The sequence below is a fragment of the Cervus elaphus genome, chromosome 10, assembly GCF_910594005.1.
Source record: "Cervus elaphus chromosome 10, mCerEla1.1, whole genome shotgun sequence".
In the NCBI taxonomy this organism is placed as follows: domain Eukaryota; kingdom Metazoa; phylum Chordata; class Mammalia; order Artiodactyla; family Cervidae; genus Cervus; species Cervus elaphus.
In genome coordinates this window covers 25372486-25388565 of record NC_057824.1, presented here as the reverse complement: position 1 = coordinate 25388565, position 16080 = coordinate 25372486, and the positions used below count along the sequence as shown (strand labels likewise).

At 53.4% G+C, this 16080-nt stretch overlaps 1 protein-coding gene across 6 annotated transcripts in view; it reads right to left on the bottom strand.

The window, feature by feature from the left end:
• Window positions 1-16080, bottom strand: part of SNX29 (sorting nexin 29) — a 580903-nt gene that overhangs the window by 444914 nt on the left and 119909 nt on the right. The gene's annotated exons all lie outside the window — the stretch shown is intronic.

Sequence of the window (16080 nt, the reverse complement as noted above, 5' to 3'; positions counted from 1 at the left end):
GCAAAGAAGCTCACAGCCAAAGTCTCACAACCGAACTCACAAATCCAGTGCAACCCCTTGGCCATGTGGCCACCACAATGCGCCCTAACCCTCCCTCTGATCACCAAATTGTCTTTCCACCTGGGGCCAATTTACATATAACCCGTTTCGCTCTATTTTTTAAACTGTTTTAATAGGCTGCTTCAAGTCCTCTTTTGGAGAGAAGTATGGTTTGCTGGTACCCTTTTTTTAGCTAAAATTCAAACTCTTCTATTTGTCAAGCTCTGTTCAAAGCCCACACTGGTGTTATCTCATTTACTCCTTTACACACACACCTAAGCAACACTAGCCCACATTGTTGGTGTACAAATGAACTGGGGAGGAGGAGGAAATAGGGGAGGATGAGGACAAGATAAATAGGTGGTCCCTCTGCCCCCTTATGCTCGGGGTGCCTAGGAGGAAAGAGGCCCAAAGACGCTGAGGCAAGAAATGGGTCCCAGGAGCCACACTGTCCACAGGCGGCCACGGAGGGGGCAGAAGCCCACCATCCAGGTCTCAGAGGAAGGGAGGGAAGGATGGGGAATCACGAGGGCTCCTGCTCAGCCTCTGGGTCAAAAAATAGGCCCTCCCCTGTCTTTTCTGACCCAGAACAGCCACGTCGGCATCACAAGGACACAGCTAGGAGGTTGAGGCCTGGCTTCCCCATCACACCTGTGACGATGTGAAATCTGCGAGTCACATGGTGAGGAACCAGGCCGTCTAAGGTGCTGGTGACGAAAAGGGTCTGAGGCGTCCCTCTCCTGGGGTCAACCAAGCTGTAGCCAAGGAAGATTCGAAATTCACTGGGTCGACGCAAACTTACTGAGCACCTACAAGGCCGAGGAGCTGCTCTTGGTGCTGCGGGTAAAGAAGGAACAGAGAAGACCAAAGTCTCTGCCGGCAGGAGGCAGGCCCCCTCCCTAGGAGGGGAGACACACCAACCAACATGGAACAGATGGGACAACGAGACACGCTGGGAGGAAAGCCAGGTGGGGTGCAGAGACAGGTGGTGGGGAGGGCTGTGCTGGGAAGGCCTCTCTGGGGGCCCCAGGGGAGAGAGGGAGCCCGTGTGCTGCTGGATGGAGGGAAACATTCCATGTGGCACATGCAAAGGCCCTGGGGCAGGCGTGAGCTGGGTCACACAAGGCAGGCAGGGTGAGCAAGAAACGGCCATGGGGCCCAGCCCTCAGGGGGCTTGGAGGCTTGAGGATTTGATGACAACTCCAGGGCCCGCCAGGCAAGTGCCCCGGGGACACAGTCTTGCTGGTGTCACAGAATGACTCTCCGGGAAGTGGTCTCCCAGTCCCTTCTACCAGGCTCAGAGAGAAGATGTAAAGTCACAGCTGGCGTCCAAATCTGTCCAATTCCAACCTCTGCATTCGACCCCAGGAACCAGTGATAATCACCACCACTCACTTGCAGCGATTAAGAACCACTATTTCATCAAAATATCACAGTGACATTAAGGCAGAAGAACCAACCTGAGACGTCATGAAATAAGCTGTGGAACCATGCACCTTTCCACGTCAGAGCCAGGATGGAAGCCAAGGCGCCCTACCAACAGGGGAGGACATGGTATTCTGTGTCCAGAACCAGGGCCACTGATGCTGGGAAAGACGGAAAGCGAAAGGAGAAGAGGGCAGCAGAGGATGAGATGGCTGGATAGCATCGCCAAGTCAACGGAAATGAACTTGGGCAATATTTGGAAGATAGTGAGGGACTGGGAGGCCTGGCGTGCTGCAGTCCACGGGGTCACAGAGAGTCGGACACGACTGAGCAAGTGAACATCAACAACACAAGCATCTACTGAGCACCTGCCCGCTGGCTACAAGGCCCCTTCCCCAGGAGAGAGCCAGGCTCCCGACTTACCTAAGGGAGGAGTGTCCTTAACAGCATTTCTTAATGGAGGACAAACACACACAGTCACACGCGCCCACGAGGAGACAGTCTGTCTGACTTTGCAAGCTGAACATGACCAGGTAACGAGGGCCCTGGTTCTCAGCCTTGAACCAGGGTCTCGGCCTCTCTGAGCCTTTCTCTTGGGGGTGAACAGCACCCACCTTCCCCCTCCCTGGAGTGCGGTAACCTTCAGAGGGGAAACCAGGCAAGGCGGTGCTGAGTAAAGACACTGCCTCTCACAGGCAGGGGCAGAGAGCACTAACGATTTAGAAGAACTTGACATGACACTAGATTTCACACTTTTATGGTAACTGAAAACACTGGCAAATCTGTAAAAATAAAAACAACCCAGTAATCTAATTCCATGACACCATAGCCACGGGGGGAAAAAAATCCAGACTTAATACATCATTGACGACCAGCTGGGAAAAGTCTCTTTGGCTCTTTATCTTCAAGAAACCCAAAGCAGGGGGCAAGACTGCAGCTGGCTGCTGGAGACCCAGGCTCGGGAAGCGCTCCTTCACTCCAAGGCTTGTGTGACATCTGAGTCGTCTTACAAAGACTTCTGGAGGTCTCGACTGCCCCACGCTTCTTACAGAAGCAAAGTACTGGATATGTTGTTGTTCATCATTGCAACATGAGGTTAGAAGTGGTATCTTTTTTTTTTTACACGAACTATTTTATAAAGCAGTTTTAGGTTCACAGCAAAATCAGGAGGAAGGTATAGAGGCTCCCCCATATACCAGCAGCCCCTGCTCATGCACAGCCTCCCTCATTACCAACACCCACCACCAGAGCCACACGTTTGTTACAAATGATGAACCCACACTAACACATCACAATCACCACTTTTACATCAGGCTTCGCCCGTGGGGTTGCATGTTCCCTGCGTCCAGAAATCTGTTCGACGCCATGAATCCCCCATGACAGTATCATCACAGTTTCACTGCTCTAAACATCCTCTGTACTCCGCCCGCTCATCTCCCTCCCCACCAAGCCGTCCTGAAATCTCTAATCAAAGGGATCAGGCCAGCCTTCCAATCTGCAGAGTGTCCCACGTGCCTGCCTGATTTACACTAAAGAGCCACGTGCCCTGGATGTAAGTGGGATGAGAGCTCAGCAGGGCACATGTGCCTGGTACAGACACGCCCACGGCCAGGGCGCCTGGCACCCTGGACCCAGCAGGGCAGAAGGCTCAGGTTCCGGGGCCCTCGGTCCCTCGGCTGTGCCGAACTTCGCCTAGAGGGAGCAGCTCACCACCCACAGGCACGATCCTTGTGCTGAGACGTGGGTGTCGCGCCCCCCACCTGGCGTCACCAACCCCTGTACCCGGCCTCACCTGCGGTCAGCAATTCGCTTGGGCCAGCAGCCTCTGAGCCGGCCTCCCTTAGCACACCCCCCAGTGATGGGGCTGCACTATTTTGTTCCTCCCCCAAATGTGAGCGCCTCTCCCTGAATAAGACGCAAGCCCAAAGGAGTTTTCCACTGTGCTGAGAACACATCACCCGAGATCTCCCTCCTCATGGATGTTAAAGGCCATGTCCGAGCACAATGTCATCGCACACCAGGTCTCTGGAGCTGACCCGTGTGGCCTGAAGCTTGACACCCAGTGAAGAGCATCTCCCTACTCCCTCCTGTCCCAGCCCCTGGCAACCACCCTTCCACTCTCTGCATTTGAGTTCGACCATTAGATTCCTCATATAAGTGGAAATACACAGTGTTTGTCCTTCTGGATCCAGCTGATCTTACTTAACGTACTGTCCTCCAGGGTCATCCACGCTGTCACCTGTGGCAGGAATGCCTTCCTTTTTAAGGCTAAATAACACTCCAACGCATTGTTGTTTCATGGATCTCCTCGTGTTCACCACCCCCCCCCCATCCTGATCTGATGAAACTCATCTATTCAGGCCAGGATGAAAGAAACACCTCAACCAAGAAGCCCACCATGATTCCCCTACCCCTCAGCAAGCTGCAGAGTGTGCAACAGCTAACTGCCTCTGTCTCTTGCAATCACCTCACAACTTCTTTAAGGCACACAGCATGCCATGCCTCTGGGGTCCCCAGAGCTCTGACATGCCAGGCTCTTGTGTATGTGTGTGCATGTTCAGCCAGTCAGTCGTGTCCGACTCTCTGCGACCTCCTGGACTGTAGCCCACCAGGCTCCTCTGTCCATGGGATTGTCCAGGAAAGAATACTGGAGTGGGCTGCCATTTCCTTCTCCAGAGGATATTACCGACCCAGGGATTACACCCACATCTCCTGCATTGGCAGGTGCATTCTTTACCACAGAGCCACCTGCGAGGCCCACCAGGCGCTTGGTCAATGTTTATGGAAAGTAAGCGACGCAGAAAGATGATTTCTACCTGAGCACACCATCACTGAAACAGAGAACAAAGGTACCGGCTGTCACGCGGCGGGCACGCCTTCGTCTAGTGACACATGGGCGGAAGCCTCGTTTCATTCCTCACCTGATGAGGACGCGCAGAAACACAGAGCAGGGACCCACGTGGGAGAAAGCCAAGCTGCCTGCAGGGCCCTGGGTCACCTTCCAAACCCTCTCTAAGGACAGAGATTGCGGATACTGTCCTGAGCAGGTCCAAGAGCCGGAGAGAGAGAAAGGGCTTCAGCGGGGACCTGCCAGGGAGAAGAAGGTCAGGTGGAGGGGCGGTAGTTCCAATAGCTTCCATTCCAACGACAGGAGCGGGACCCATGGAAGGTTGCTACTACCAGGCCCTGGGGCCGGGGAGATCTGTGTTCAAGCCCCAGTTCAGCCATCAAACTGCTGGGTAACCTGGAGGGGGTTTCTGCCTCTGCGAAATACAAAAGAGGAATTCCCTACAGGATGTAAGAGTAAATTAAAGCTCCCTGGGGGTGTCCACACCGCAGCAAATGCAAGGAGGTGGTTCAGGGTCCTGGCTTTCAGAGCACGATCTCTAGAGTTAGGTCCCAGGTTCAAATTCTGCCTCTGTAGCTGGGTAACCTTGAGCAAGTTACACACGCTCTCTGAGCATCCATTCCTTTATCTATAAATGGGACCTTTTCGGTCACTATCTCACACAGGCATTATAACGACCCAACGCCCAGCACATAGAAAGCATTCAGTAAAAGAGTGCCTGGCCCTTCCGTGGCAGGGACGGGGACAAGGCAGCAGTAACTGCCAAGCACAGCTGGATTCAGCCGGGCACATCTTCAGGAGTTACAGGGCTTACTGAGCTCCTGCGGACCTCAACCTCGGGAAATGAAAAAGGAGTTTTTTAAAGTGGTCTATGCCCTAGGGCAGCAGACTAGATAACAGAATTTTATGAGCCATCAAACCAGCCCAGCACGGGCAACATGGGAAATCAGACCCGGAGAGTGAGATGTCGGTTAGAGGGGACCGCAGAAGTGAGGTCAGGGCTCTGGGCTTTTAGGCCTGGCATATCCAGTTGGCTCAGTGGTAAAGAATCCACCTGCCAATGGAGGAAATGCAGGTTTGATCCCTGGATCAGGACGATCCCGTGGCGCAGGAAATGGCAACCCACTCTAGTATCCTTGCCTGGGAAATCCCATGGACAGAGGAGCCTGACGGGCTACAATCCATGGGGTTGCAAAGAGTCAGACAAGACTTAGCAACTGACAACAAAAACAATGTGGGGATCCCGAATACTGCCACTCGGAATTATGCAGCTGAAAAGTGTTCAGTCTGTGGGGGAAAGAAAATTGGAGGAGGAAGGGTTTCCCAGGAGGGAAAACATGAATGACCTTTGGGCAAAGAACAGCCATGACTAGCTGCAATGAGACATCTTGGCCACAAGTGCACTTTGCAGGGGCCACAACTGGTCCACACGGAAGCCACAGAAGCAGGGGGATGAGCATCGCTGCTGAGTCACAACATCCTCCCATCATAACCCTTCCCTCCCTGGTCCCGCATGCTGTGTACCCCCAGACACAGGTCCTCTGTCAGCACCAACATCTGAATGACAGGGGACAGAAACACAGGTCCGGCAGGACTCTGACACTGTGAATCTTCAAAAAGGATTGTCCCCTTAGTCTTCCCCAAGTTACCCTAACAGAACACTCCTGGTGATGGAGAAAAAGGCAACAGCCTGAGAGCTGGTATCTTCCCCCAGCCAACACCTCCCCCCCAAAAAAATCGCTCTTTTGACAGGCTTCAACTTGACATGGGCATTCCAGGTGGTGCAGTGGTTAAGAATCCACCTGCCAATGCAGGAGATACAAGAGACCCGGGTTCGATCCCTGGGTCAGGAAGATCCTCTGGAGAAGGAAATGGCAACCCACTCCAGTATTCTTGACTGGGAAATTCCATGGACAGAGAAGCCTGGCAAGCTACAGTCTAAGGGGTCACAAAGAGCCAAACACAGCTGAGCAAATGAGCGCGCACACACACACACACTTTATATGCATTCACTTTGCTGACTTTTCTGGGATAGGTAACACCAAGGGGTTGATTTTCCTACATCATGTAAACAATCTACTTTCTCCAAGCTCACAGACACACATCAGCAGAAGTGCTGCCTAGCTTGTAATTTTCTCTCCACTCCAGGCACGCGCATCCAATGATTTGTTTAGTCTCTACCATGGTGATTCCCTTCGTCTTTATTACCTGCCACCGCACATGTTTCGAGGGACAGCAGCGCAGTCTTTATGCGCTGCAGCCTCTGCAGCGCCCAGCGGAGTCAGGGGCTCTCCCTCCTAAGGCTGAAGGGCAAAGACGAGAAATGTCTCATGCTTGGCTTCGGAGAACTGAACAGCAAATCCAGTCAAAAACACGGGGAGAACGTTAACCACAGGAAATCAGTCTGGGTTAAAGAGCATTTGGAATCACTGCAGAAAGGATGGTTGTTTAGTCGCTCAGTCGTGTCTGACTCTTTGCAACCTCGTGGACTGTAGCCCACCAGGCTCCTCTGTCCATGGGATTCTCCAGGCAAGAACACTGGAGTGGGTTCCCATTTCCTTCTCCAGGGGATCTTCCCAACCCAGAGATCAAACCTGCATCTCCTGTATTGGCAGGTGAACTCTTTAACCGCTGAGCCACCTGGAAAGCAAAAGGGATGAATTGGTTCATAAATGTTGCCAGGGAAGGGAACCATTTTGGGAGCAAGAAACAAGACTTAAATCTCTGTTGTTACTATATATCAATATAAAGTTCAGAGAGAGTAATTTAAATACGTGAAATGCAGCAATAAAAACAGTATAAACATGGAAACGAACATTTACACCATCTTGCAGCAACAGCAGCCCATCTCAATATGCAAGTGAAGAACAAGTCGATTAAGAAAATGATAGTTTTGTTTTTTTAACTTTTGTACCTTGAAGGCCAATCTGACAGAAAACTGGTCCATTGTGGAAACTAAGCTCGTCAAGGCAGCGAACGGGCAGAGTAGGAAGAACACAGGTTTTCTAATCAAGCCCCAGATCCCACCAGTCTCCTGGGCCCCTTCTCCCTTCTCCATTCCCACAGCTGGAAAAAAAAAAAAAATGGCACTGGTACAGCCAGCCGCATGGGACAGGGCGGGACACAGCACCAGTTTTCCTGGGTCACAGCCCTGCCGTCCGTTCTCAAACCGTCTGTCCTGCGGGCATGCCGCAGCGGCAGAACTGAGCTATAGGGATGCAGTCTGCAGGGCCGTACGAACTAAACCACTGACCGTCAGGCCTTTACAGAAAAGATGAGAAGGCCCCCAGGAGCTCCAGCCCCCACTCCCCACTACAGCCTTCTCCCACTCGGGCCCTCCGCAGTTAGTGTGCGGCCTGCCAGACACGGCGGCGATGGTGGGGCCCAAGGGCTGGAACCATTCACAGACTATCATGGATGCAACACAGCAGGGGCCTGCTGCTGTCTTAGACACTGTGGATCCCGCTTGCCTCTCCACTGGTCTCCTCGGCTTCACCTCTGTCCCTGCAGTGGGCCCGGTTCAGCCCCCTGCCCTACATCATCTTCTACCTACGACAGTTCCCTGGAGGTGAGCCAGCCAAGGGCTTGGAGCTCTGGGCGTCCGCAGGTTGAAGGCAGTGCTGAGACCCAGGGTGGCTGGCCGACTCTGATAGAGACTTACAGAAGTTTGGGATGGGCCACCGTCTCTGATCAGGGATACAGGAGGATGGGAGCAGAGGCAGCTATCCTGAGCACAAACGGTTCTAAATCGCTCTGCCAGGATCCGCCTGCTGAGAGCTTAGCCGAGGACAGGGCGCTGGGCCCAGTTAGTCGCCAGGCACAGAGGCCTCGCCAGGGACATGTGAGATGCAAGCCCCAGACAGAAACCCAAAGAGAAAAGCCAATAAAGCCCCTTAGGGTGGGGCAAGACCACTCAGCACAGAGAGAAGGCTGAGTTTTGGCCAAGTGGCTGGCATTGGAGATGTCACGCATGAGCCACAGAGCCCTGTGGCCTGGCAATGGGACAGGGGAACCCAGACTCTGAACAGAATCCCCGTTGAGCTGGTGAACTCACCACTGGCCGGCCTGGTCTCTGGCCATACTAGTACTGCCAAGACAGCTCTCTGGGATCAGCCAGCAGAGACTGAGCGGCCCCAGAAATGAGGCAGGCAGGCAGGAACCCAGCAGCCAGGCCGCCAGGAGCCCCCATAACCTCCCCTCTGTGGTTCTCACCTGAGAGGTTCTAAGTTCCAGCCCAACAAGTCAAGGAGAGCTCGCGATCCCTACTCTCCCTAAGCCCCACTGCTCCATTCTCACCACAAACACTCCACCCATCAGGATGAACTCATCCTTCTGCAGGCGTGGCTGGCAGAGCCCCGCCCCAAAGCCTGCAGGGCCCCTGAGAGCAGGGACCCCGGGGCCCGGCCCGGCCCCTGGGCATGGCACCCACAAGACTGGGAGAACGAACCCAAGGCTGGATGAATAAGCGGATCATTAATCAACGAGCGAGTGACTGACTGACGCCGGCTGCTAGAATCTGCCCCTCACCTCCTGGAACCCAGCACGGGATGGGCTGGGCAGAAATGTCGGGCGTGTTTAATAAGTTTAAGGCCTCACTTAGAGGAACTACCTACCAGTTCACGGCTGCAATTTCCTGCCCCAGTGACGGGGATTCAGACTCACTTTTTTCCAATAGGTGGCTCATGAATGGATACACATAGGAAGGAAGAGATGGGATTCTTATATATTGTGACTATGACCTAGAACTGGGCGAGCCTGCAAAACCATTCCCCCGCCCCCTGTCGACACACGAATCCCTGACTTGAAACAGATGAGCAGAGCAGGGGCCAGCCACCAGTGGCCAAGCACCCGAACAGAAACAAAGACATTACAGGGAACGCTCCACTCCATGACGAGGGTGGGCATCAGAGGCTGCTTGAAACAGTGACTTTAAGGGAGGGGAAGAGAGCCTTTGCACCTGCAGTCCACAAAGGCCTCCCAGGAGGGAAACTGTCTTGAGATCAGCTGATCTTTAATTCCCTTTTCAAGATTAAAGGGAGAAAACTGGATGGCTGCAGCTAGACATCTGGGCGTGTGCACACATGTGCAAGCATACGCACGCTCTGGCTCCCATATACATAGATCTGGGTAATAATTCTTTGGCTTTATATAGCCTCTTTTTTCAAAGACCTCAAAGAGCCTTTACAAACACTCCCCTGGGGCCCGTACGTGGTGATATTTAAAGAGAGGGCTCGTGAGGGCACATGCACAGAAATAAACAGGGAGTGCTCTTCTGTGGATATATACTTAACCTACCCCGCCATTCTCCAAACTTATAACCGCTTTTTATATCTTTTTCTGACTACCCACTCCCGTTCTTTTTATCTCGAAAAGAAAGGATGAACTATATTGAGCTCCAAAACATAACTTTTTAAATCGATCTCGGGCCCATTCGAGCTCTTTGTTCTGTTTCTCCTTCCTGCCTCCCCTTTTCCCCTGCCCACCCAGAGTTTCTGTTTTGCAGTTGGTTATGAAAAAATTAAAATGCCTCAGGATATGTTCCCAGTGTTCAGATGGCCGGTGGCTGCTACGCGTCGTTTCCTGTATACCCAGCAAGGCGAAAAGCACTTAAAATACACAATCTCACTGAATTCTCACAACCTCCCTGAGAAGCAAAGTGTACTACGCCTTTTATGTGCGTGAGGAAACGGAGGCCCAGGGAAGCGAAGGGCCTTGCCCCGGGCCACACCACCAGACCCAGGTGTGGTCAGGTCCCCGGGGAGCCTGTCCCCAGCTGTGATGCCAGCACCAGGCCTAGCCATCCCCTAAGACGGAGTGCACACCCTCAAGACTCAACCAGCTCCCAGCGTACAGCCTCCAGCAATTCTCCCAACCTTCCTTTGCCCTCCCCAGGAAAATCAGGAATCTGATGAAATCCTGTCCCCTAAGCCCTTACCCCATCCCCACTTTAAACCAATTGTTTCTACATAATCTGGAAAGGAGAAGAAAAGGCTTGAGGAGCCCATGCAAACAGAATGAGAACTACAAGGAAATCACAAGAGATAAGAAACGTATCTTTCAACGTCTTGATAAAGTTTCAATATCTTGATAAATTTTTGTGAACTTCTCCATATGTGTAATGGTGGGCTTTCTCACTGCACTCTCTCACACACAAGTGTATGCGCGTGCACACAGTGTTTCTTTATAGTGACTTGGAAAGCAAGTTGTTTAGGCAGGGGTCCCCAAAGTAGACACAGACCAGACCAATAAGTGATAGCAGTGAATGCTATTAGTGGGCAGAGATGCTCAGCCCAGTGGCAGCCCTGCCTCCAGCCCACTGTCCCCCACGGGGATGCAGCCTTGCTCAGAGAAACCAACATCCATGTTTTTACACAAATCTGTTTTTATGTATCTTATCTTTATGTATCTTTATGTTCTTACATAAATTTGATTTTAACTGCTGTTAACAAAGTTTTTTCCCAGGCTGGCCCAACAGATGACAGCTCTGGGACCCCACTTTGAGACCCCCAATCTGGAAGTTTGCATTCCTGACCCATCATTTTGAAAATGTCAAGATGAGTAGCACATAGCAGCACACAGCCATTTCTGAAGTCAGCCTTCCGCTCCACGTCAGAGAACGTCAAAAGTATAAAGTCTGAGGGGTGCTAATGGAGGCAGGAGGTCAGCAGGAGACAGAGAGAACGGGCAGGGGCTGCACATAACCCCCCTAAAGGCAGCTCCCCAAAAACCTCAGAGTGATTCACTTGGGGCCAAAAAGGGTCCAGGCACGCCTGCCCCCATCAGAAAGGCCCATAAAAGAGAGCACCTGAGAACACACGAAATTGTCAGAAGGTTAGGAGGAGTAAAGGGGGAGAGGCAGATCTCCCTTTATTGAATAATTTCTTGCTTTTCAACATTTTTTTCTATATCAAGGAGTCAAAAGTTTACATTCATTCTCTGAAAATTAAAAAAAAAAAAAAAAGCTCTGAGACATCATTTAGCTTTAAAGAGGTATTCGCCAAAAGAACTAAGATCAGAAACTAGAGGGAAGCTGGAGACCCTAGGCTGAAGGTGACTCATCACGGCAGAAAGGGCAGCAGCTCTCATTCCAAAGCTCCTACTGCGGGCCAGGTGTCATCCAGAGAGTTCTGCAGACATTACCGCAAACACTCCTCCCAACACGCACAGGCCATCACTGTTCCTATTTTTCAGGTGCACAAACCGAGGCCGGGAGAGGTCAAACAATCTGATCAGAGATGCACAGCGAGGAAGCTGGCGCGCCTGCCAGGCCTAGAGCCTGTCCTTCACCATTCAGGGGCACAGCCAGGGGGTGGGGCACCGCTGTCCTTGGTCCTGAACAAGTACAGTTGGTTTCTCTGGGGAAGTTTGCAGACATTCCCCCTTGGGGGAAAGGGAGCTGATACCTGTACCCCAACATTCAGACAATCCCTGTTAACTATTCCAGCCTTGCCCCGTCCATGGCACCGTGAGTGTTAATGCCCCCCAGGGGAGACATGGGGTTTCGGTGTGATGGGAACACCTGAAAGGGAAAAGTCGATGGAGAAGAGAAGACAGGGCCTCGGGGTCTAGTGTCCCTCTGGCGTGTGGCAATTTTTCATCCACTACCAACCTTAAAGCCTGGGTCTGACCTTGGCTGTACTAAAGGAACCAAGTTTCTTATTTCACAGAACTGGTGGTGTCAGCTCCCTGCTTTATAGGTGGAAAAACCAAGATGTGAAATGACTTTCCTAACAGCTGCAAGGGGGCCCAGGCCACGTGCCAGACACCGGGTGAAACTGTTTGTAAATCATCTCCTTAAGCCCTCCAAACAGCAGGTGTTCGCATCAAATCTATTTTTATAAATAAAGAGACAGACACAGAGATCAGAATAAAAGATATTTGACATCATGACCTCCCCCCAATCATACCTACCACTCTATACTCTTCCCCCCAGTCCCACGGTGGGATAGAAAGAGGAGGCCAGGGCCCCAAGCCAGCCTGTATTTCACCCCCCTCCCCCCCAAAAAAAATCAACATTCTCAAGATTTTCATTAAAGAACCAAGCCTCAGAGGGTTTGAACAGAGTCAGCTTGGCCAGAGGTCACGGACATGCACCTCCTCATCACCCCATTAGCAGCCCTCAGCAGGAGCCCTGGAGACCACCTGAGTCTGGGGGTCCAGGCAGCCTCAATGCCATAGGCACTCTGGGTGCTTCCGGCCTGGGGGCAACCACATTCCCATACTTAAGAGGTTTGAGCTGGTTTCTGCTACCTTCGACCAAAGGAATCACCCCTCACCTGCTGCACCCGGGAACCCACAGGAGGTGTCCCTGGTCACCACACCACACATGTGGCCAGCAAGCTGGGAGACACAGAGGACAAGAAAGCAGCATAAAAAGAGATGCTGTGTGATGAGAAGGAACAGATAAGGATGCCAGGTCCACGGTCGGTCCAGCCGCAAACTGGCAGGGTGCATTCAGCACGTCACACACACTTTGGGTCTGAGATGTTTGGTCTATAAGATGAGGTGAGACGCTCTGACCCTGCAGACCCCTCCTGGCTCCGAGATGCTGGGATCATCAGTGAGAGTCGATGAGCCTTCCTGCGTGTTTCTGGCTCCTGCAAGCAGACGGGCAGCACCAGGCTTCCCCCATCGTCTGTTCTGCCTGCTGGCTGCCTGCGCACGGCTGGGCTGCTAACTGCAACCAGCAGAAACGGGACCCTGACCTGTTTAAGGCCCCTGAGTCCACCCAGGGCGCAGTTACACCAGGCCCCGCTGAGACTGGGCGCACACAGCGTGGTGGTGGGGTTAACTGACAGCGGAGACTAACTGCATGTGAAGTGTGCATAAATAATCAGGACACCCTTGGCAGGGCTTCCGTCTACCCTCAGGCAGTGGCATCGTTTGTGTGTGGGCAACTGTCAAACAGACTCACGCACGTAAAGTGCAATTAATTAGAAGCACACAGCTACCGAGAGGACTCAGGTAGACCTCACGCCAGATGCAGTCGCACCCACCCCACGCTGCCCTGCTCCGCACTTGGACACTTTGAGGCCTGCCGCACAGAACACGACCTCCCCGTGGCCAAGGTGGAGCGGGTCCCAGTCCCAGCTCTGCCGCTGACCTCCTGTGCAGCCGTGGGCGTGTCGCTCACCGTCTCTGAACCTGCCTCCCCCGCTCCGAAATGGACATGATGGCAGCTCGTCCACCTCCAAAGTTACAGAGCGGGAGGGGGCACGCGGAGCTCGGTCAGCGAAAGGTGAGCTGACGTCTGGCTGAGCCCCTCAAGCCGCCTCCTCAGTCATGAGCGGGAGGGAAGGCAGGCGGAACGATGCTCCCAAGTCTCAGTGAGGACAGGAAAGGCAGAGTGACCACCATGAGACACACAGCAGGCCACGCATGGCTGAGAAATGATGCACGTGGCTGGGCTCTCCCGAGGCCGAGGCCGCCACGCTCTCCCTGGGCGTCCCGCGTCCCCCGCTGCTGCCCAGTGCCACGCACACTCTCTCCGAGCACCCTGTGGCTCAGGAGCAGAGGTGACCTGTAACCTTGGGCAAGGCATGCGTCCCACCCATGGCAAGCTCCCTCAGTGCAGGTACATGTGCGTGCTCACTCAGTCATGTCCGATTCTTTGTGATTCTGGACTGGAGCCCGCCAGGCTCCTCTGTCCATGGGATTGTCCAGGCAAGAATACTGGAGTGGGTTGCCATTTCCTTCTCCAGGGGATCTTCCTGACCCAGGAATCAAACCTGCGTCTCCTGCATTGGCAGGCAGCTTCTTTACTGCTGAACTATCTGGGGAAGGCCTCAGTGCAGGTAAGGAGACTCCTAAGCTCAGAGCCACCCCACTGGAGGAGGAATATCACTGGAGACTGACCCAGCAGGGCCTTTCACAGTCAGGATTGAACACTTTACTCCAACGACACCTTGAAAACCCAGTTCAGCTGTCCTTTCCCAAAGGCAGCCTTCTGGACTCCATCAAATGAAGCCAAATTCCTCTCCTTGGGGTGCCCAAGGGCCTCAGCCTTACCTTTCACAACCTCCCCCACGACATGGCGAGTTCTGTGTGAGCAGGAATGAGCCTGTCACCTCGGACTCTCCTCCACCACAGCCTGGCACTTTGCCGGCAGGTGGAGAGACCACGTGGCTCAGGTCTGCTCGCAGGGTCAGGTGGGCTCGTGGAGAGGCTTCTGTTTTCCTAGCGAAGGGAAGCCACGGCAGGGGCTACCCCCGTCCCCATGCTTCCTGCTTGACGACGGGTGTTGTCGCCAGAACAGAGCAACCTTCTTGCAAACATGAGGCAACCAAAACCAGGATGAAAACTAACAACCGAAGAGGCTGGGGGCAAGAAAGAACCTGAATCCTGGGCAGCGCTGAGCTGCTGAATCAGGCCAGCAACCCCTCCCCTCCCATTTCACATTCTAGAGGGAAAAGAATGCCTACTTAAGCAGCTGTCATTGGGTTTTCAATTACTTGCAGCTGAGAGCATTCCTCACTGACTTCCTGCCTCCACACAGCACCCCTCTCAGGCCCACGTGGACCCGAGCAGTGACATGGACCCTCTTTGTCCCTGAAGGCCTCCCTGGGACCACCCCACACGGAGTCCAGACCCCACTCTGAGCCGGGTTACCTGTCGTCCCCAAGCCTCAGCATCCCCAGCTGCCACAGTGGGGTCATGCTACCCACGCCGTGGGTTGGCCCTGGAGAGTCGAGATAAAATACTTGACAGGGTGTGACAACCTCTCACACACGGCTGTCCTCACAGACTTCCCTGGAGGCAGCGCAGCCGAAAAAACCGCCCAGCCTGGTGGTCAGGTGAGCTGACGCACCTGGCTCTGTCAGATACCTGCTATTTCATGTCAGGCAAATGAATTAACCTCTCTGAACCCATTTCCTCACCTGCAAAATGGGGAAATCAAACTTACCTCCACCAGGCACCAGGAGGAGCAGGAGAGCAGGTCTCCTCCCTGCCTCCAATCCCGCCCCCCTTCTCAGGGCAGAATCACCTCACAGCATAACCCAGCAGGGACCCTATGGGGCCTTCCCAGACGCCCCCACCCCGCCCCACCTGTCCTCTGCCTGCCTCTTGCTTGCAGAAAAACTTAAGCCTCCCAGACCTTCTCTGATAATCAGAGAAGTGGGGGGAAAAAATGCAGGGAAAAAAGGATAATAGTCAAGACAATATAATAAGTTTAGCGATTAAGCAAAAGTCAAGGACCTTTAGTTTCTCCTCAAGGGCCAGAGATAATATTCTGAGCCAAATCCTGTGAGCTGTTTCACACAGACTGAAACCCCCACCAGGTGGAAGAAGTTAACTGCATGATGACCACAAGCCCACAAGCCCACAGACCCCAGACCAATTGGAACCAGAAGGGTCACGCTGACTCCTGATGACCCCACCACCAACCAATCAGAAGCACGGCCACGAGCTGGTCACGTGCCCCACACCCCCCTCCCTCAGGCTGAAAGTCACCATCAGGCCTCTGAGCCCTGCCCGCCTGGTCCCCTTGCCTGTGCCTGCAATAAACGTGTCATCTTCCTTCCCCACAACCCGGCGTCAGCAGGAAGGCGTGACTGCTCACAGGCGAGCAGACCCAAGTTTGGTTTGGTACCAACAGCAAACCCTCCAAAGGAAGCCAACATGGCCACCTTGGCTTTATTAGCAAAACCAGGTGTGTGCGGCCAAGTTCCTCTCAGCCCCCTTCCCCAGCCCGGCCAAGGTCTGGAAGGAAAAGCGCTGCCCCAGATAAACAGGCTGAAAACCTCCTTCCGGCAGAAATAGTCACCCTG